Source organism: Oratosquilla oratoria, chromosome 43, assembly GCF_046742065.1.
Source record: "Oratosquilla oratoria isolate Oo_2021 chromosome 43, ASM4674206v1, whole genome shotgun sequence".
NCBI lineage: Eukaryota > Metazoa > Arthropoda > Malacostraca > Stomatopoda > Squillidae > Oratosquilla > Oratosquilla oratoria.
In genome coordinates, this window is record NC_134819.1 from 34,858,102 (window position 1) to 34,872,155 (window position 14,054).

Here is a 14,054-nt window from a genome sequence, read left to right on the forward strand (position 1 = left end):
ACCATCACTAACACATCTGGCACCACTATCACCACTTCCACTACTAGTATCACCATACCAGCCACCACAGCATCAGCAACAAGCACAACCACCACCACAACCACATCCACTAACACCACCACCACAATTGCTGTCAGTACCACCACTACTACCACCATCTTTATCATCCTGATCCTTAACTTCGCCATGAAGAGCAATTGCTTTGGCGGGACCTGAGCCCTCTGCAGGAGGCTCCGGCCGCAGATGAGGCGGCGAGGCGGAGCGTACGCAACGCCGAAGAACACCACCACCACCACCATCACCACCACCACCACCACCACCACCACCACCACCACCACCACCCCTGGAGTCAAACAAACAAACGAACGAACCAACCAACATCAGCCACGCCAACCGTCATCAACATCAACAGCATCAACATCCATCGAGGGACTGGGGGAGGCACCCTCCTCCTCCTCCTCCTCCTCCTCCTCCTCCTCCTCAGCATCTTCTGCAACATCAGAACACGCGGTAACATAGGAGTGCATGTTGGGTGGGAAGGTGGGGGAGGGAGGAGGAAGAAAGAATGGGAGAGAGGAGAGGAGAGGAGAGGGGAGGAGGAAATAGGGAGGGGGGAGGGTGGTCACAACCAAGCAGCTGCAGCAGCTGCAACAACAGCAGCAGGGAGGAGGCGCAGCAGCAAGAGCGACAGCAGCAGGAGTAGCAGTAGTAAGAGGAGGAGCCGGGGGGAGGGAGTTGGAAGCCGTGCTAGCGGTGTCAGTTGAGTGCGTGTGTTGGTGAGGCGCGGAACGGTCCTAGCTTCCCTCCCTCACTCCCTCACTCTCACCCTCACTACCTCCCCCGCTCCCTCCCGTCGTGTATGTGTGAATGCGTGTGTGCGTGCGTATAAAACCTCGTGGTAGTTTTTTGAAGGAAGTAGTACTGAACTTATTGTTAACGTACGGCAAGACATCTCCGCGACGGAAAACTGTACCATAGTGACATGCAGTGGGCCCCCCTTGATTTCTTTCCGTTTCTCTAATCGGTCTGAAGAAGAGAGGAAGTTCGTTATACGTATAGATGACCACAGGGTCCAGTGCACCTAACTGTTCATCGAAAAAAACTTATGAATATTTTGTGCTTTTGAAAAATCGTGATGATACTGGAGAACGCTTCTAGGTTTCTGCCTCTCGTTTTCTGAGAACTTTCATCGTAGACCTTAGTATTTTTTCCCCCTTCGCAGATGGTGGAGCAGTCCACCTCGTGACAGACGGACACGGAAAGTTTCGAATTATTTCGTTGAAGTTTTCTTTACGAAAACTTTAGTCGTGTAAGAATTCTTCTTTCTTTTTCCCTCCGCTCTGTCACGGTGTCTATGACCTCCACCATCTGTCAGTGATAAGATACTTAGGTCTCACGCCTTGCAGAGTCTCTGGCGTACTTCTTAGTGCAGGTTTCGAACCTAGGCCACGCTCACTGTGAAGCTACCTCATCAGCTCCCGACCAGGAAGTGTGGCATCTCCAAAGAATAGATAGAGAGAGCGAGAGCGAGTGTGCTTGTTGTGAGGTCCTCGCCTTCAGAAGGACAGTGAAGAACACCTGAAGCTTGAGGATCTTGTGATTTTTTTTTTACAGGCGAGGGTGACGTAGATGTGTTTGGGTTTTTGCAGCTGGACTAATATGAAGTTCTAGCCACATGACGCCACGGAGGTAGACCAGCTGCACCCTTCTCCTCCTCCTTCACCTCCTCCTCCCGAGTTCTGGGTGAACCAAAACGAAGAACAGCTGGTTGTCACGACCCAGGTGGTGCATTGCATTGCCGAGCAGGTGCTCGAGACGACTCAGCAGCTGCTGCAAACGACACGACAGCTGCTCCATGTGACATGCGAGCTGCAGCGAAAAGTAGATAGGCGCCCGAAGCTGGGCGAGCAGCTGTGTCACATCATACAGGAGCTGTTTCGGATCACGAGGCAGCTGTTGAACGTGACGCAGGAACTTCACGACGTCACGCGGGAGCTGCTGCAGCTGGCTGCCTAAGAAAAGGGAGCTGGAAAGAACAAGGCAGCTGCGACAACACAACATACAACACAGATAATTTACATCATCTCCCTTTTACTTCATTTTTCCCTTAATCACAACAACAGAGGAGACTGTGGGAGGGGGGTGGTCAGCTGCAAGTGTTGAGCTTAATCGACTGACAGAACGACAAGTGTGAAGTCAGGCACGCACGCCCTGGGGCATTTGCATGAGGTAAAAGGACAGGGCTGTGAATGTCTTGCTTTTATCGATGTCTTTGTAGTTAAGTTCTGATGCAACTTAATGTGGTAACCGCATACATATCATATCATCATAACCGTAGAGAAATCTAGACCACCTTGAAATAAACACAAACCTATATATTTAAGTGTATATAAACGTATCTGTGTAAACAGTTGCATGTATATAGACTTATAGTTAGATAATTGTAACTAGATAGTCCGATGGTGCGTGCAGTATGCCTGACCACTCTCTAGCGACGATTTCTAGACGAAATTAGGTCTGCCTAGACCTCTTCTTTTCGAGCTCAATCCTCTTTAACGAAACACAACTTGGAAATTGTTTTCTTCTATCAACACAAGAATCTCTGCATATCGACACGTTATTTTTTCTTACACCAGACGGACAATCCAAGAGGGTGTTATTAACCACCGACAAAAGCTACAACACAAACAACAAAACAACATTAACAGCAGCAGCAGCAACCATCTGTTGGGAATTTTACTCCTCTGAGAGAGAGAGAGAGAGAGAGAGAGAGAGAAAAGAAATATCTTGGCGCGTTCCAGCTGGCGAACCATCTGAACAGATTTGTGAACGCAAGGTCACCGTCGATGATGTAACGATAGCAGGTCATCAGCGTTGTCGTCGTCGTCGCCTTTCCACCCAGCTGGTTTCAACTGGTCAACAGTAGGTAAGGTAAGTAAAGTTCACAAAGAGACTGAAGCCTTCTCGGTTGGGTGGGTGGGTGGTCGGAGGGAAGCATGTCCCCCTACTGATTAAGGGACGAGGACCTGGCTCTCAAGTGGTAACAAAAATACCCGGTAACCTTTCCAACTCGATGACGTCATCAAGTGACGTGTCTTGGATGTCGTTAGATGATTTTAATCAGCTGAAGGAATAAAATGATCCCGTCTTGATCGACCGAAACCATTTTATCTCGAGTCTGTTCTCAACCTTTTGCTGAATGAAATCGTCTGACGATAACCAGAACAAAATATATAGAGTAATCGAATCGAAGAGGTAACGCCAAAAGTACCTTCCAGTGAAGAGTAACAACAAATACTTTCACTTTGAGAGTAATTGGTGAATATTAAAATATATATATATATCTCGAGATCTAGCTACGGCCTTACACCTAATAAATACTTTCGAATTACTTTAATAATTATATTATAAATACTCTCGTACTAATAATAATGACGGGTGTTCTAGAGACACGTTTTGAGTAAAGACACTTAGTGGACATTTCCAAGTTACCTAGGGAGTACTGATGAACACCCGGGGCTTGATGTAGTAATGCCGGGGGATCTGATGGTACTCGGAGTTTGACATCACGGAAGTAATGGAACAATCACGTCGGAGGTATTGGACCGTAACATACATGCATACATATATATATGTATATATATATATGTATATATATATATACATATATATATGTGTGTGTGTGTGTGTGTGTGTATATGTATATATATATATAAAATATGTATATACATATATATCCCTATATATGCATATGTATATATATATATAAATATATATAATATATATATGTATATGTATAGTATATATATATATATATATAATATTAAATATATATATAATATATATATATATATATATATATATATATATATATATGTATATGCAAGATGCGTTCTTCGTCCTCAGGTGTATGTTCAACGCCTCGCGGAAAATGAACATCTATTTGTTAAAGAAAAATTTTCTTGAACACGTTTGGGGTCGGTTAATATGTTCTCACCTTCAAGGCAGACCCACACTTTACACACACACACACACACACACACACACACACACACACACACACACACACACACACACACACACACACACACACACACACACACACACACACACACACACACACACACACACACACACACACACACACACACACACACACACACACACACACACACACACACACACACACACACACACACACACACACTCCTCTAACCCTTTGAGTGAATAAAATTGTCTGGCGTGATCTAGAATAGTAGATGGATTAATTGATAAACAAATGAATAAATGAAGACGCGAATACATTACCATGTTGAAAAGGTTCGAACAACTCCCCCCTGGGGGGAGGGGAAGGCAGTCATCCCCCCACCCCCCTGGCATCTCCCCCCACCTCCCAAAGTGATTTTGAATTCGTTCATGAGTGAAAACAATGGGAATTGGGTATTCCAGCATTTTCCAGGAACGCCGGGTCATTGCGTCTGGAAATGGTGAAGCGTTTGAAAAAAAAAAAAAATGTGTGTGCGTGTGTGTGTGTATGTATGTGTGTGTGTGTGTGTGTGTGTGTGTCCAGACACCGGGGGTATGTGATTTTGGGGTTAGTGGATTTGGTAAAGTCATGGACAAAATTCCTGACCCACTAAGCAGATGTAACGTTTGTTGCTGATTATTCTATATATATATATTGGTTTTATATTAAAAAAAAAATCATTTTACTATTAGGTAAACACTACAGAAAAAACGTAGCCCAGAGCTCAGATATAAAGATGCATTTACATAATAAAATCTCATAGACTGTTGCAACACTTTTGATCATAATTGTATAGCTCATTTGAATAAAATCACACAGCGTCAAACATAATAGAAATTATCACCACCTCAGCTGTGAGTGACGTCGTCAGTGATACTTTGTTTTGATGAAGACCAAATTATTATTTTTTTCTTGAGCAGTCGGGCCTTGGTGAGGCGAAGAATTTAAATAATTTTGGGACCGTTATCTGAATAGGATCCCTCGGCTTTGGAGGGGAAAAAAAAAAAAAAAAATCAATTTTGGGTTACTTGGTGCTGGAAACTTACCATACAATCTTGTTACCACCCCCGGTCCTCAGAACCGAATAAAAACGCCTACTGTTAGCCAGAATAAAAACATAAAAGACTCGTCAGGACCTGAAGGATCATATATAAGTTACGTGGATGATGATGGAATGGTTAGAACATAGCTACACTATCAGGCCCTGTTAACATTAGCGGTCTGAACCGCGCGGAAACCGCGTTGGCACCGCACAATCAAGGGGAAAACTACGTGGTTGTGTGTGAAGGCCTCCACTGACTTACAGTGTAATTTAATTGCCGCGGTTGAAACTGCTAGTGTGAACAGGGCCTAAGTTTTCCCCATTTACCCGAGTGGCAGTCTTTATATAGTTTGTTCAAGGAGGCTCTCGTGTTCAGATGAAGATCGGGTGTCCCCACTCCCCGCTCCTCCCTGGCGTCAAACAGCAGAAGGACCTGTTCACACTAGCGGTTTCAACCGCCGCGGTTAGAACCGCGACACCTCATTTACATTGCAATCGAATGGAGGAGATCATACACTTCCGCGCAGTTTTTCCTTGATTCTGCGGTACCGCCGCGGTTTCCGCGCGGTTCAAACCGCTAGTGTGAACAGGGCCTTAGTGAAGGTATTGTTTGGTATTCAGTACGGGTGAATAAGAATCGAGTTCATTCAACCGAAGAATGACTTTCCAGTTTCAAAAGAACTCGTATATACAGAGAGATACAGTGTATTAATTGAATATCCACCTGGATTTGAGCGGAAACTATTGAAATCGATCAAAGCTTAAAGGGAACTTGGGGGGGGGAAGCAAGTCTTTCTTAGTATATTCAACCGTGTTTCAATATTTATCGGACAAGGCTGGAGAAATATTAAAATTCCTAAAGTTTACATTGCAAGAGTTCCGCAGACAAGTTCAGGTACATAAAAATGAAAAGAAATTGGGCTTCAGTGGACGTTTTGAAAGAAAGTGTAGTATACCGAAATATGCCAGAAAAAAAAAAAATCTTTGCAGATTTTCTTGCTTTAAGCCCTTGGAAGTAATACGAAGCTGTTTACTCACAAGTGTTTTGGCTGGCAAAAGCGCGATTTTTCTCATTTTTTCAGGAAAAGAGCTGGAACAAAATGGGCCCCTCGCAGATGAAGAAAATAGCCTGGTGGTAGAAATAAAAAATGGGGGTCGGGGAACTGATTTTTTTTTTTTTTTCACATGGCTCAGATGGGCGTATGTTTGGACTTAACGCGTGTCCATTTTTTTTTCTTTCACATTATAACTTCTGGAATAGTTTTGCAAACACTCATTCTCTCTCTCTCTCTCTTTCTTTCTCTCCCTTCCCCTCCCTCTCTTTCTCTCTTTCTGTCCCTTCCCCTCCCTTCCCCTCCCTACTTCACTCCCTCTCATCCTCTCCCCCACTCTCTCTCTCTCTCTCTCTCTCTCTCTCTCTCTCTCTCTCTCCCTCTCCCTCTCTCTCTCTATCTACCTCTCTGTCTACCTGTCTCTGTCTCTATTTCCTTCTCGCTCACTCATGCATACGTACATACATATATACATACATGCGTGTATACATACATTCATACGTGTGACCTGGAGTATGGAATCCAGTCTTGATGTCTCAGTTTTATTGAAAACAAACCTCACCCATCGAGTCTGGTGTCTATGTTTTTTCGTACGATACATGCATACATACATACATACATACATGCATACATATGTACATATGTACATATATACATACACACATACATATATACATACATACATACGTATATACATATATACATAAATATATACATGCATACATACATGCATGCATACATATATACATACATATATACATACGTATATACATACATACATATACCAAAGGCTTTTTCCCCCTTACACGGGGGGTAGCCGAAAAGAAAAAGGCATAGAAATCACTCCCACCCATTCCATTTCCCATATATTCCACTCCCCTCCACCCTCCTCCCTCCCTCCTATCTCGGCACCTCCTGGGTGACGGGTCATCCTTGCATCCTGTCCACTGCCTTGGGTCAGAAGGAGTGTCGCAAGACACAGCACATCGACAGCAAGGCCGCTTCATAAACTCGGCGACCCCCCTCTCCGTCCCCACATGCAGGAAAGGAGAAGACGGGGAGAAATCCCTTCGGGCTGCGTCAAAATTTTTCTCGTACATACTTCCTCACCCCCCCCCCATCCCCCACCCCCTCCCCCTCATGCATCACAGCCTCATCTATACACAACCCTTCTCCATTCACCCCTATCTTCAAAAATGTATACATACATATACACATGCATGGATACATACATATATACATACATACAAAAACATGCATGCATGCATACATGCGTACTTGTGTACATGCATATACTAGAAAAAAATGATGGCGTATACAAGGACCTGAATATTTCACGAGACTTCCAGATGCAAGACAATGAGTAAGACTAGGCTGTGCAAGTCTTTGTATTACCTTCTGACTGTAAAAATTGGACCTTTGAGCTCAACAGTGGAGAAGCCTATTTAGTAGTCTTTTAAGATCAGGTTTCTGCAATATAATCTTTAAATATTAACACCAAGGAAGGATGAAAAATAAATTACCTGAAAATATTCATGAGTAAGTTGCCAGCCTATTTTTTTTTTTTTTCTGTCTTGAATTAGTGAACGGTTAAGCCTTCAGATGATGGTGTGGTAGAGTCCGTCTTGGGGCGTTACGTAAACCGTTACAAACCGTCACAACCGTTACTGTCGACTGTTCCCTCCGATTCAAAAATCCAGTCGTTACCGAACTTTTATTCCTCATCTTGTTTACTTTGTTTTTTTGGCCTTCGGTTTTGTTATGCAACAGTGCCCTCGAGCTCGCTTGCTTTGCCGCGGCATTGCCTCACCGAATTCTCTTTCCCAAAAATTCATTTCTTTCCAGAAAGCAGAAGCCTCAGTTCAAACCCAGGATTGTATTCCTCGATGCAATTAGTAGCGTACCGCAGTCAATGCCGGTTGACGTGCATCATTTGTGTAAACGCGTTGGAAGGTTCGGTTAAAATGATTAGCCTCGTACTTTGCAGCTCGAAGTAAAACAGCCCCATTCAAAAACAAAGAATTGTAGCTCTGTTTTTTTTAATGGGCCATCATTGAGCCATGAACGATCACCGTTGAACGATAATCGCAACGAGCAAATCGTACCTTTAGTCTTTTAATCACCGATGACAGGTACCTGCTATTTGTGATCCTACAAGATGGACGTCAGAGAGAATCGTCTCCCTGCCTTCCATCCTCAAAACTCGTAACCATCCTCACCTTCATTTGGAGGTGCAACCCCGAGGGGCTGACGCTCTGTCCCCGGACCGAGCCTAAATTTTCTCTTTATCAACATTAGGTGTATTTTTTCACCTTTTCAAGAAGGTGACATGAGAACATAAGAATGAAGAAGACTTCAAGAGACCGTAAGGCCTGCACTAGGCAGTTCCATGTTCATTCCCACCTATCATCCCCATCCATAAAGTTATCTAACCTTCTCTTAAAAGAACCAATAATTTCAGCGCTCACTACATGGTTACTAAGTCTGTTCCATTCGTTAACCACTCCACTGGTAAACCAGACCTGGTAGTCAGTGACTCTTTCGATACTCCAGTGACTATCATGAAAATGTGACCATTATTACAACACATACAACAATCCAAAGTTTCTTCCCAAAGATCTGTAAGGTGATACGATGACCATTGCCGGTTACTGTGGGGCTGCGGATTTCTTGTAATTGGAACTCAAAACATAATTTATCATTATCTGTTAATCATCGTTGTGGTAGATCAATGAAACGCTCTTTGAGGAATGGTGTTCTAATCTTTAAATTTGATAAAGCTACGATTACACTAGTCAACGGAATGGGTGGATTCCAACCATTTTGTTGGATTTCATCCAAGGTTGGAGTGTAACCGTAGCTTTAAGCTATAGAAAGATAGAATGTGAAATATACAAAGCATTGATGATAGATATCTTCAATAAACTTGTAGTAGATCAGATTTTTGTCTTAGAATAATATTCCGATCTAAAAGTCTAATGAAATAACTAAGTACATATAGAATATGAAATATAGAATATGAGAAACCTTAAGTATGAAAACGCCATTGTTAGAAGTGTTTTCAGACTCTCTCGACCAATTTGCAGCAGATAATTTCCATGTTCATTCAAGATTACTTCGATCTGCATATTTTATGAAAAATGTAGAAAATGTGAAATAGTAAGTTCTCATCTCCCAAAAGGATAACGATAAAATTCGTTCCAGGAAATATTTACTCCTGTGTTGGTGCAGGACGGGGAGAAAATCCCTTCGGGCTGCGTCAAAATTTACTCACACATACTACCCCACCCCCCTGCCCATTCCTCCTCATGCAATCACAACATCATCCATATACAACCATTCTCCACTCACCTCTGTCTTCCGTCCTCTCCCTTCCTTCCTCAACAGACATTCCCCTCTTCCCCAAAGCCCCCTTCACCCCATCCATCCACCTCATCCTAGGACGTCCCCTCATGTTCACTCCCTCCACATCTGCCTTCCATACCTCTTTTACTAGTCTTTCTTCACTCATTCTTTCCATGTGTCCAAACCATCCTAATATTCTTTCATCAACCCTATCTCCCAAATCCTTTTTCACCCCTGTTCTCCTCCTCACCTCCTCATTTCTCACCCTATCCAGCCTAGTAACCCCCACCATACTTCTCAGACACCTCATCTCAAACACATTCAAACTCCTTCTCTCTTCTTCTCTTATGTTCCACGTTTCTGCCCCATACAGTGCTGTTGGCACAATCACTCCTTCATACAGTCTCCTCTTCGCATCCATTTGACGCAGCCCGAAGGGATTTTCTCCCCGTCCTCTCCTTATATGCAAGGGGGGACGGAGAGGGGGGGTCGCCGATTAAATGAAGCGGCCTTGCTGTGGATGTGCTGTGTCTTGCGACACTGCTTCTGACCCAGGGCGGTGGGCAGGGTGCAGGGATGACCCGTCATCCAGGAGGTGCTCAGATGAGAGGGAGGGTGGGAGGTGTGTGGAGTGTATGTAGGGATGAAATGGGTGGGAGTGTTTTTATGCCTTTCCCTTTTTGGCTACCTCCCTTGTAAGGGGAAAAAAGCCTTGGTATATGTATGTATGTATGTATGTGTTGGTGCAGGGAGAGAGAGAGAGAGAAAAAAAAAAAAAAATATATATATATATATATATATATATATATATATATATAAAACTGAAGTGAAACGTTAGTAACAACGATGAGCGAGACCTCGGTTCGAACCCAGGGTCGACTGTCAGAAGTTATGTATATGTGTGTGTATATATATATATATATATATATATATATATATATATATATATACATGCATACATATATATTACTCTTGTTTAAACAAAAGGTTACAGTTTAAAAATCACATCCCCTTATTGGTGCCCTCTATTCACTTTACACTGTTGTGGACGATTTCTGAAGGCAGTATTTATGCCTCACCCCGTACATAAATATCTTTATAAGTTTCGTTCTGGCTAATGCCAGACGATTCTATTCAGCTCAAGGCTGGCATCCGGAGTGAGCGGGTTAATTGTTCTCCTAAACTCCTTCAGCATACTAGTTTATCATTTGCTGGCTAAACGTGGAATCATTGTAGCCTATGTGAGTGACTTGGATCAAGCTTTGACGAGTATCCTCAACAAAGGTGGTGAGGAACCTACGCCAGGAGGAGCTGAGGAGCTCTGCACTTCGTGGACTGTTGGGGTAGGTAATAGTCACTTCTGGGAATCTGAGTGGACTGCGGGATTCGAACCCACAACCAAGCGAATGCGAGAATAGCACGCTTTCGATCCTCGAGATTTAGTATTGTAACGTCCCGGGGTCCATTTTCCACAGCGGTAAATGAACACACTCCCTATAGAAAATGGACACCCTACTAAAATATGCAACTTATTGTCATTAGGTTAGGTTTGGTTAGATTAGGTTAGGTATTTTGATAAACAATACTTATTCAATGTTGATGTATTATCTGTTTATAAATAGAGAAATAAACTTTACTAGTATTTTGAGAGGGGGGTCCATTTCCTATATGGGAGCTCCATTTTCCGCTGTGGAAAATGGACCCGGGGGTCCATTTTCTATAGGGGTCCATTTTCTATCGTACAACGAAACAAAATATGTAAATTGTGCCAATTGGGTGAGCAGATTTAGAAAGTTATGAATAATGCGGACCGCGATGACATGAATCATAATGAAAATAGCCAAAGATGACAATATGATGATCATATTTATATTGTATTGTTTTAGCCTCCTGGCGTACCGGGTTGTCCTAACCCAATTATCCTGACTGCCGCCAAATGATTTTATTCAGCTGTGTGTGTGTGATTCACCATGGTCTTTGTATCACGTGTTGGACTCGTGATCGACAAATATTTCTCTTCCGGAAGAGAGCTCAGAGCTCATACATATGACCTATCTATGGGTAAGGCTGTGACCTTACATGCACATTCACACCCAACTCCCCGCCTATGAGAGTCGGAGTAACGACTCGCAGCGCAGCGATACTGAAATTATTTCAGCCTTGGGCGGGATTCGAACCCGAACCGCCGTAGTGGCGGCCGCGATCGCTACTACTGCGCCGTTAAGTGTGTGTGTGTGTGTGTGTGTGTGTGTGTGTGTGTGTGTGCGCGTGTGTGTGTAATCCGATAATGTGATGGTTAGAGAATTGATCAAAATAGTATTCATGATGTAATTGGTAGAGACTATTATGATGGTGTTTGAGTAATATCTTTAATACCAGAATGGTAGTAGTGATCACGATAGTAAAAATAATAATTAATGCGAATGATAGTTCAAACTCCCTGGCGATAGTCTGGGGGTGACAACGACATAATCACTGAAAATAGTGGACACTGTTCTTCAAGTTTACCTCTCCATTTTCTTAAAAGTTGCCTCAAAAAAATAAGATGTAGTAAATAATGATAAGTTCCCAGCAATTTTGGTTGGTACATAAAAAAAGCGTCGAAGATTGGCCGATTTTGGCAGGCGCGATTATAAAGCTTGCCCACCCCTGCGCTATCACAATACGTAGAATTAGTGTTGCTTACATAAAAAGCTGCACACACACACACACACACACACACACACACACACACACACACACACACACACACACACACACACACACACACACACACACACACATGCGTAAGTAACCACTAGGAAAAAGTAAACTAACGATGCAGAGCGCTTTCGTATAATTACATCTTCAGTGTTGATACAATTCCTTCTTTGTATCAGCACGAAGATGTAATTATACGAAAGCACTGCTTCTTTAGTTTACTTTTTCCTAGTGGTTACTTACGCATTTGTGAACACACGTTCCTAGTGTTTTTATTGCATATATATATATACATGTGTGTATATGTGTATATACCTATTCTCTCTGGCTCGATGGAAGGGGTTTTTGTACTACTGTCCTGTGGTAAAACAAAATATGTTACATTAATAAATATTTATTCTGAAATCAAACAACTTATATCAATAGAAAACCATTGTATATAGAAACGTAAAAGAAAATATATTTGTATAGTTATGATATATGTTTGAGTTATGATACAGTGTCTCATCACATTACACTATTGAGGTATAACCTTTTCCAAAATGTGCCATACTTTATACATTTTATTCTGGCGAGCGCCAGACTGTTTTATTAGGCGTATTGGGGTGTCCCCCAGGTTTCAAGATTAGATTAATTCCCTTCTAGTATTTTAAAAAGGAAATAGGCAAGAACTGGTTTAACAAATGGAATGGACTTAGTAACCATATAGTGAGCGCTGAAATTATCGATCGTTTTGAGAGAAGGTTAGACAAGTTTATGTATAGGAATGACAGGTGGTGAGGGACATGGAACTGCCTAGTGTATGTCTTATGGTCTCATCTTATTGCCCTACTTAATTCATTTCATTCTGGCTAATAACACGATTTTATTCACCAAATGTCGGCTACCCGCTTTGGAAAGGTTGAATGTAAATTTATTTATTTATTTGTTAATTTCATTTTTTTATTTATTTTTGTTACTTGCCATTGATTAGGCTAATGTATTGCTGGAATCGGTGAGCCGTGTTATATTATACAGCTGTTTGACACGTTTTACACAACACATACATTTTTGGTCTGTGGATTTATTGTTAATATTTATCAAATCAGTCACCGGAATGTATCCTGTCAAAAAGTTTATTTATCTGCAATTTGTCTGACAATTAAGCTAAAGCTGCTAAATACTATCACCTTTACCCTGCCTACTTGGACATTTAGGGGCATTGTTAACCAGCTCGAACACAGATACAACCAGTTGCAATATTCATCATACGTTTGCCCACTAGTAGTCAGGTACCTGCATTTCTGAAGTAACAAGTAAAGGATAATTATAAGTTCGTGTCCATATACTGTTTTCAAAGAGTATAAGAATCCATTGCGATCGGTTTCATGCAATTGGTTGCGTCGGTGTGCGACCTGTCTTAGTCACTTATAGGGGATCGAACCCGGGCCTTTGTAGTTAAGAGTCGATGACTAAACCCACAGTGCTAGTAAATCTTGTATTAATACGTTGTCTTTTTGAGTGATGGTATGGTTTCTGTCTTTCATGTCGGTAAACCTTTTTTCATTCCATCATTGTATCGTTATTTTCTCTTATTTTTTCGTTTTTTTTACATTTTTCTTCTTCGTTCTTTAACGTGTTTTACTGAACACGGGTCTCTCTTCGTTGCCTTCTTCCTCAGCCCAGTTTTTTCTTTCATTCGCTGAATAGGATCGCTTCGTGGGGGTTCGCGGGAGAGGACAGGGGAGAGCGGAGAGGTGAAAAGAGTGAGGGGAACAGAAGTAAGAGTGATATGGGCAAGGGAGAGGGGAGAGGAGGAAGGGAGAGGGATGAGGGGGTAGGTGAGAGTGGGGCAAGGGAGAGGGGAGAATGGAAGATGGAAAGGGAGGCAGGAAAAGGGTAAAGGGGT

The 14,054-nt window shown here is 42.5% G+C and overlaps 1 long non-coding RNA gene across 1 annotated transcript in view; it reads left to right on the top strand.

The window, feature by feature from the left end:
- Window positions 1-616: 616 nt before the first annotated feature.
- Window positions 617-14,054, top strand: part of LOC143022070 (uncharacterized) — a 30,795-nt gene continuing 17,357 nt past the window's right edge. The window contains exon 1 of the long non-coding RNA XR_012966023.1: window positions 617-2,931. This is a non-coding gene — a long non-coding RNA (uncharacterized LOC143022070). The remainder of the gene's footprint in view (window positions 2,932-14,054) is intronic.